This window comes from Corvus brachyrhynchos, unplaced genomic scaffold, assembly GCF_000691975.1.
Source record: "Corvus brachyrhynchos isolate BGI_N302 unplaced genomic scaffold, ASM69197v1 scaffold23, whole genome shotgun sequence".
Taxonomy (NCBI): Eukaryota; Metazoa; Chordata; class Aves; order Passeriformes; family Corvidae; genus Corvus; species Corvus brachyrhynchos.
In genome coordinates, this window is record NW_008238983.1 from 1,679,766 (window position 1) to 1,688,559 (window position 8,794).

Below are 8,794 nucleotides of genomic sequence, written 5' to 3' on the forward strand. Positions count from 1 at the left end.
TTTGTGCTCTAACCACCGGTCTATTCACGGAACTGCATAAGTCATTTATTCCTTAATTTATTCAGTTCCATTTATTCCACTTCAGTATTCACATGCAGCTTTGTGTACAGAAAGCAACAAAACCCACAAATTCCTATTAAATTGCTCATTAAATTTGTGTAAGTCTAGGAAGTTACAGGGTCCCCTCCACCTTGAAGTCTGAGCATTTATGCATTGAATCCCACAATCACAGAATGGGTTGGGTTGGAAGGGACCTTTAAAAGTCATCCAGTCCAACTCCCCTGCAATGAGCAGGGACATCTTCAACAAGAGCAGGGTGCTCAGAGTCCCATCCAATTTGACCTTGAATATATTACCAGGGATGGGACATCTATGACATCTCTGTGCAACCTGTTGTAGCATTTCATCACCACTGTCATAGTAAAAAAAAACCCCTCCAAACTTCCTGTAGTGGTTTGGTCCAAAATACTCATTGCTGTTTGCCTTCTGTGAGATAAGAATTAGGAGAAATGCAAAGCAGGCACCAAACTTGAGAGAATATAAAGAAGTTTATTAACAGACCTAAAAGAAGAAAAAAAAATCATACCACACCTTCAGAACTCTTCTTCTCCCCCACCTTTCTCCCTTCTCCAAGTGACAATGTAAAAAGACAACCCTTAAGATGTTCAGTCTGTTTACCACTTCCATAATAACCTTGTTCAGTCCATTTAGGAAGAGGAGTCTCTCTTGCTCATGCTATGAAAACATTATCACAATGAGACAGCCGCCCACTTCCAAATAACTTTGTTCAGTCCATTTAGGAAGAGGAGTCTCTCTTGCTCATGCTATGAAAACATTATCACAATGAGACAGCCGCCCACTTCCAAATAACTTTGTTCAGTCCATTTAGGAAGAGGAGTCTCTCTGCTCGCATGTGAGTCCCTTCCCCCAACTTGCAGCTTTTCCCACAACTGCTTTCGAGGGTCCACTCTTGAAGTTTTTTGGGGTACAATTTTAAGGTTGAGCCATTCAGAAACAAAAAAACAGAGGCCCTTCTCCTTCCCTGGGAGCAAAGGGTCTTCCTCATCTTCATCTTTAGGACTATCTCTGGGAGCATCTCTAGGAACTGAGGTTTTCTCCTTTCCCATTTGGAGCAAAAGTCCTCATCTGGTTCATCTCTAGGGACTGAGGTTTTCTCCTTTCCCATTTGGAGCAAAAGTCCTCATCTGGTTCATCTCTAGGGACTGAGGTTTTCTCCTTTCCCATTTGGAGCAAAAGTCCTCATCTGGTTCATCTCTAGGGACTGAGGTTTTCTCCTTTCCCATTTGGAGCAAAAGTCCTCATCTGGTTCATCTCTAGGGACTGAGGTTTTCTCCTTTCCCATTTGGAGCAAAAGTCCTCATTGCTTCCATCTCTCCCTGTTCAAACTTCTCATGAAATTACAGCTGCGTCAGCATCTGCCTATCTCAGCGCAGGTGCTTTTGCTCACAAGTACAAGTTGAACTCTCCATCCCCCATGCTTTCATGAAATTACAACAGGTACTCTGATGCATCATAGCTTTACAACAGAATTTCAGCTTTAAGCATCTCCTCTTTCTCCTCCCTCAGGTTTTCAACTCTTCATAGCACTAAAAGGGTTAATCTCACCTAGGCCTTGCAGCTGGAATGTGTCTTATCACTGTTGGTCACATGACCTCTGCCGGACAGCAGTGCAGCTTCAGCTGAATTTTGGCCACAGTGGAGAGGGGGAGCCGGCTGTCTGCCCACAGCAGGGCTGTGCGGGGGGTCCGTGGGTGGAACAGGGCCCATCAGCTCTAGGATGGCCGTGGCCTGGCCCCCACACGGGGCCCGCAGCCACCTGTCCCAGTGCCAGAAACGAGAGACAACCTCTGCCTCAGGGTTTCTATTCTTAAGTGTGGATCACAGAGGCAGTCACAACTTTAAGTGGCTTAAAGAATTGTCCATATTCAAACTGGCCAGCTGATAGGTTCTGTTAGGTCATAGAGGAAGCTGTAAGCCCCCCTTTGCAAGAACATCACTTCCGGGACTATGCTTGCTAACCCATGACACTTCCTTACATTGAATCTAAATTGTGTCCTCTTTGAGTTTAAAACCATAACCCCTCATCTGGTTGCAACACACCTTGATAAAAAGTTTGTCCTCGTCTTTCTTAAAGTCTCCCTTTAAGTGCTGAAGGACTGCAATAACATCTTCTCAGAGACTCCTACAGACTGAATAACCCCAGCTCTCTCAGCCTTTTCTCAGAGAAGTGCTCCATCCCTCTAGCCAACTCTGTGGCCCTCCTCTGAATGCACCTCTACAGGACCATGTATTTTTTTAATAATAATAGTGCATAATTGTGATGCAGTGACACTTCAGGTAATCATCCATTAGGGTAGATAATTTTATTTTATTTCCCTTGGCATCTCCTAGATCTGCAAAATAGGATTTCAATTAGTAAGAATAACTAATATTTTTGCTTTGGAATAAAAACTGAAGAACAGAAGATGCATGAAAATAACAATATATATGTCCCTTATTAATACAGGAAAGAATCACAATAATGGTATTAGTTGTCTTGTAATGGCTGTTCGTTTTACCTATGCTTAGTTGCCAGTCTCTGGTCTAGAGACTAAGTCTCTGGTCTAGCAGTGGAAATTCTTAAAGGTTTCATATGGAATCAATCCCAAATTTAATAACTTTTGCAAGGCTTAATGCTGAAGTATCAGCTTTGTCCACTAATTATAACTGGAACATAAGTATTCATAATATCCAATTTCACCTCTTCAGAAAAATGTTGCTTCTTAATCCTTTGTTTTTCAATGCTCTACAAATAATTGTGTTTAAGTTCTGCAGGAACAGCATAACAGCTGAGCTCAAAGAATTGATATATCTAATAAAATTTTCCACAATTTCCAGATCGGTAAAATGTAATCAACTGGCTTGGAATTTGTCCAAGGTCCAATATTAACACTTTCCTTTCATGAAGGCACCTAGAGTAGTGTTTTTGAATTTCAGTTTTATGTCTCCTTTCAAGCATAATGTCCTGTGGGACGTTATGAAGCTGCTTTATTCCTTAACCGCCCTCTCAATGCCCAAGGACGCGGTGCCTTTAAAATGGACCCGGGGGTGGGGCCGGAGCCACGGACCGAGGGGGCGGTTGAACGGTTCAGCCCAACGGCTCAGGGGACTCGGCAGGGCTCGGGAAGGAGTGCGCTGGGAGCGCTGTGCTGCTTTTTGGGTTTCCTTTGTGTTCCAGCGAGCTGGGAAAAGGTTCTGTTGGGTTTTTTTCTTGTTCTTTTTCCCCTTCCTTCCCCTTGCCTCACTGCCTCCCTTCCCTCCTCGCTGGTCTGGGGAGCCTGCGGGGTGGCCCCAGCTGGTCCAAGCCTGGGTATCTGTTTCGTCTCTGGGAATTTGTTGTATTTTGAGGGGTTTTTTTACCCTGTTCTACCCTGTTCTGTTTATGTGTTAATAAACGGTTTAGTTTGTTTTTTCCACTTTCACTTGCTGTGACCCACTTGTCTTATCGGTGGAGCAAAAGGGGAGGCCCTTTTCTCTTCGGAGGAGACACCCATTCCAGAGTGTTTCCTCCTGAAGTTTTGTCTCCAAAACTGAGACACATGTGATCCCAATAAATTATAATAATGAACTTAGTATCACTGATTAATTAAATTGGTCCATTCAACAGAGGTTCTCTGTCACTACTTTCTTCACGAACTTATCAGTGTTCTTCCCAGAGTTCTTGGCTGAAATTGTTCCTGGCACTTAAAAAAACCTAATAATTACAAATGAAAAAATTAAAGCTACAAGGATCCGTGGGAAAAAAAATGTCTAGCAATATAATTGATGTAAAACAGGAAACTGAGGTACTTGTAGGACTTTATAGTCTCTCAGGCAAGTCATGTTTGATGTGACTGTCATGCAATGATGACAAACATGTTTGTTTGGTTGGTTTTTTTTAAACGTGTAAGTTTAATTTCCCACAACCCTTAATCACACACACAGACACGCACAGACATAGACACAGACACAGACACACACACACTGAGAAAAGATTAAGAATCCTTTAAAAACAGCAACCAACTTCCTTTCCCCCTTTTTCAAGTTATCTATATTGTATTTTCAACTGTGAAAGAAAAAAAAACCAGTAAATCTGAAGCAAATTTCGATCTCTGAAGGAGAATCTACTGACTCTCCCCTGATCAAAATGGACTTAAAAAAGGCTGTGTCTTTAAAGAAGAAAACAGAAGGGAGAAGTATATCTATTACTTTTGGGTTAACATTAATTATAAATTTTCAGGAATGTGGTGAATTTAGAGGCCACTAGAAGAGAATTCCATGAGAAGCATGAACAGTGTATAAAACCACTTGTTCAAATCAAATAAAAAAAAGGAACAAAACTTTTTTTTTTCAAAAGTATATTTCAATGCTGTTTCTATTAACAAAAACTTATTTACAGGAATTCTCCTTTCCTAAAATACTTTCAGAACAGAAACCAAAGCCCTGGGGGTAATAACAATAGATCTGCACAGACGTGTAGCTTTCTGATTGAATATCTTTAATTTTTAGTTTTACCCTTTCCTATTTAATGAAAGAGAAGACACAGTACTGTATAGCCTTGGTGACCAACCCCAGGTGATTAATTAAAACTTTAAAATCATTCTGAAATCACAATATCATTGTGAAACAGTGCACAAATAACACCTTTTCTGAAGTATAGTCATACTAAATCTTCTTAAGGTACGCTCAGTAACAATTATGGCTTATTAATAAGTTTGCCTGATAATAATTCCTTAGCTAAAAACATGGCCCAGAGCTGCTTTTGAATAGTTTTTAATTATAGGATTTCTTCAAAAACTAGAAGCTAGCATACAGGTCTCTGGATTCACTCAGGAACGCTGATATCAAATTATTTTTTCTTCTGTATCACTAATGGGATTTTCTTATGCTGCCTTGGGTTCATCTGAGTGGCTCTTTAAATTCTAAGCCAGTCCCATCTCATTAACATGATTGCAGTCATACCACCTCTGCAATGGTATGATTTCACTCATGTTAATGAGATGCAGTTTCTTTCTGCATGAAACTTTTAGAGATCTGGTATCTCTGTTCTGCCTATCCACCATGGAGTTCTTCACAGATTATGGTGATAACATGTCTCAGTTAAGGTATTGCCCTTTTCAGCTTTGACAAATAAAATTATCCCCGTGCATATATAGCCAAGGCTGTAAATGTCTGTGTGAAAATGTATCATCACCCATTTAGTATCCAAGCTACAGCTTTTAACTGATCACATTCTAAGGAGACACTTTCCAAACCCAACAGTGTTTTCCTAATGCTGTCCCGGAAAGCATTTCCTATATGTGCCGGTAAACTCGTGTTTGCATTTGTGCACAAAAAAAAGAAAAAAAAAAAAAGCAATAATTAGAATACAGAACTACTGATGTGGGAGAAAGATTTCTTTCACCTATCCTGTTTTTCAGTGTGTTTTACCTGCATTGATAAATACTTGAGGCAATAAGCGTGAAGGAGGATGGAAAAAGGATATTCAAATATGCAAGTAGCATATGACATGACATTGAACCTGTACGATCAGGAGTCAGAGATGCTGTTCCAGCACATGAATAAAAGTGCCTGAGAGATCCTTACTCTTCCTGGTGTGCTTTCAGCCATAAGCCTCTTATCCTCACTGTGTCATGCAGCGATCTTATATCTCCTTCCTGAAATGACAGTATTTATGGCACATACATAATGTTTATTGGCTAATTTTATGGAATTAGGAAACTTGCTCTCACGTGTGCCAGGATGTTTTACAGAGTGATTTCTGTCTTCCCTCCCTGTCTGGAATGATGCTGCTGTACAGCAGCTGTTGCAGTGTAGCTCACCACCAGGATCAGTCCAGCTAGAGATACGCAGGTTCTTCTGTGCATCCCACTCGTTGTTATGGAAAATGCACCATGCAGGCAACCTAAGAGAGCAACACAGGGTTGTCTGGCAAAGGAATATTTCTCAGGAAAGAGAAAGTGTTTGAGAATACAGGTACAGCTGGCAGATGGTTAGTCAGGACATTCCTTATTGATCCACAGCAGCACCTCTGTCAATTTGACATGTACATACTGAAAGGCAAGCAAAGCTTAAACTGTTTAGAACAAAATCCAAAGAGTTGGTTAGGATTAGATTATTGGCTGCTGGTAGGAACTGACATGCTTTGCACCTCTGGCCAAATGATAACAATGTGTTTCAGAAATTAATAATATCTGAGGATTTCTCATGTCAGCTGAATTAATTTCTGTAAGTCAACTGAGCTTACCAATGAGAGCTGACAGGGAAATAAAATTTTACTGGAAAACTTTTCTTATTATTCTCTAGTTCAAATAATGAGAAAACCATTTGACTATTTTGGCTTCTGTGCGATTATGTTTATTTAAAGAAACAGAACACTACTTAATTATACATGTGAATACTTGGCACATATAATTACTACCCAACAGGCAAACTCTGTTTGGGTTTGTTGGAATGCCAATGGGCTTTCATTAGTTCAGCCCATCATTCTGTTGTGAACTGGAAATGAAAAGTGGAAAATATGTTTCCCTTCTCTAGGGATCACTTCAGCTCCTTTTTCTCTTTATTTTATCAGACTTCTTGTTGCTATGTGGGTCTTGAAGGCCTATTATTAAAACACCCTGCAGTCCTAAGGGAGGAAAAGCAAGCTGGTGCTGCAGATGGGAACAGTACGAGTGGAATAAACTATAAGCACCAAAAAATTGCAATAAATGCAGCAAAATCTATGCACATTATTCTCTTTTGTTTCCAAATCTCATCTAGAGTTTTCACATTTTTTTTCACCTTTCAATTTTTTATGAATATAAGGTAATTCATAGTACCATTCAAATATAAGAGCACAAGAGAAAAAACAAGTTAGGTATGCTGTCTCTTCTTGGGTCTCCTTTTGCACAAAACAAGTTAAATCCAAGTTAATCTATTTTGTACAGATATCCAACCTGCAGCAGAAATGTAATTAATATAAAATACTCATTGCAGAAATGACACCTCCATAGCTCTTGCAGAAAAAAGAAAGGAAAAGATACGAGATACACCTACTTGGCAGTTAAGTACTAGTTTAATCTACAGGTTAAGTCTATTGAAAACTCCCATGAAAGTAGTTTTTACAATCATTTAATCATTATACTAAAAAAAAAAAATTCTGGAAAATTAGTAAGATAGTCACCAGGATCTTTTTTGCACGCTGAGTAAGATGATGATATTGAACATCAAGTGAGTCAAAGTCTTCTAAAAACTGTGCAGAAGTCAGCTTCTACAAATTGAACACATCAGAAGCAAAGACATTTCCTGTATTTCACTGACAATATCTACATGAATCTACATGAACAGAGAGTCAAAGATTATTTTGTAATGACCAAATGATTCCTGATCATCTGTAGACCTAATAGTGACACATTTCTGAAGACCAGGAAAGAAAGCCACAGCATAAATTTGATTTTCTCTGGAAGAGAAGAATGCATGGATTTTTTTTTCCCATCACTTGCTTTAATTTCAAAAGACACACTGGTTTAGAGTAGCTTTATCTTGGAAATATTTCATTTCTCGTTCACATCATTGTTCTTAACTTCGGCTTTGGTAGCGTATTCAATGCAGCATATTTCATGACTTCATAATTCCAGAGAATAGATCTGCTGTCTCTTTTACTCCTTTCCTTTCCTTTCCTTTCCTTTCCTTTCCTTTCCTTTCCTTTCCTTTCCTTTCCTTTCCTTTCCTTTCCTTTCCTTTCCTTTCCTTTCCTTTCCTTTCCTTTCCTTTCCTTTCCTTTCCTTTCCTTTCCTTTCCTTTCCTTTCCTTTCCTTTCCTTTCCTTTCCTTTCCTTTCCTTTCCTTTCCTTTCCTTTCCTTTCCTTTCCTTTCCTTTCCTTTCCTTTCCTTTCCTTTCCTTTCCTTTCCTTTCCTTTCCTTTCCTTTCCTTTCCTTTCCTTTCCTTTCCTTTCCTTTCCTTTCCTTTCCTTTCCTTTCCTCTGATTTTATTCTTTTTATTTCCTTTGAATAACTTGGCATCTAGTTTAAATTTATCTCAATCCTCTGCTAAGAGATGCTATCTAAAATGCATTCACTGCCCTCAGCTGTGTTGGCTCCATGTAACAGAGTGGAGAAAAATTTGTAGAAGTTTCTAGAAGAATTATGCAAATCCATGCACATGTATAAACCTAAGCAGAGGACTTTTAAGGTACTTCATTGTGCATCAACAGAGTCTGCAATACATGCTTCCATTGATTCCACTTTTGAGGTCATTCAACTTGAAAGACAGAATAAGTACAGCTTTGCAAGCCCTCTCCTGAAAATGCTTGAAATATGGGCGGCTATCAGAACTATGAGAACAATGAAAATTATGTTATTTCAGTTGACCTAAAAGACTTGAAGAAGAAAACAAGTAATTTTTGTCTGACCAGAATGAATAGCCTCTCAGGACTTTTTTTTTTTTGTGATTTTGGCTTTTTGAGAGAAACACAGTCATTGGTAAAATAATACCATAGTGGCCGCACAGCAATTTACTTCCAGTTCCATTCAAACTGAGGCTGCAGCATTAGGTACAATACTTCCCATCCTACCCACCACATATCCACATATACTTTATTAGTCATCCCCTGATATGGAAACATATTATAGATTTTGTTACAAAGTACCTTATGCACATTTATAAGTGAGCTTGTTCCACTCTGCCCTGACCTACAGAGACCTAGATTTTTACATAATAGTTTTTGGGTTTGATTAAATTGAAGTACACAAATAGCTGCAAAATGCTGTAATCA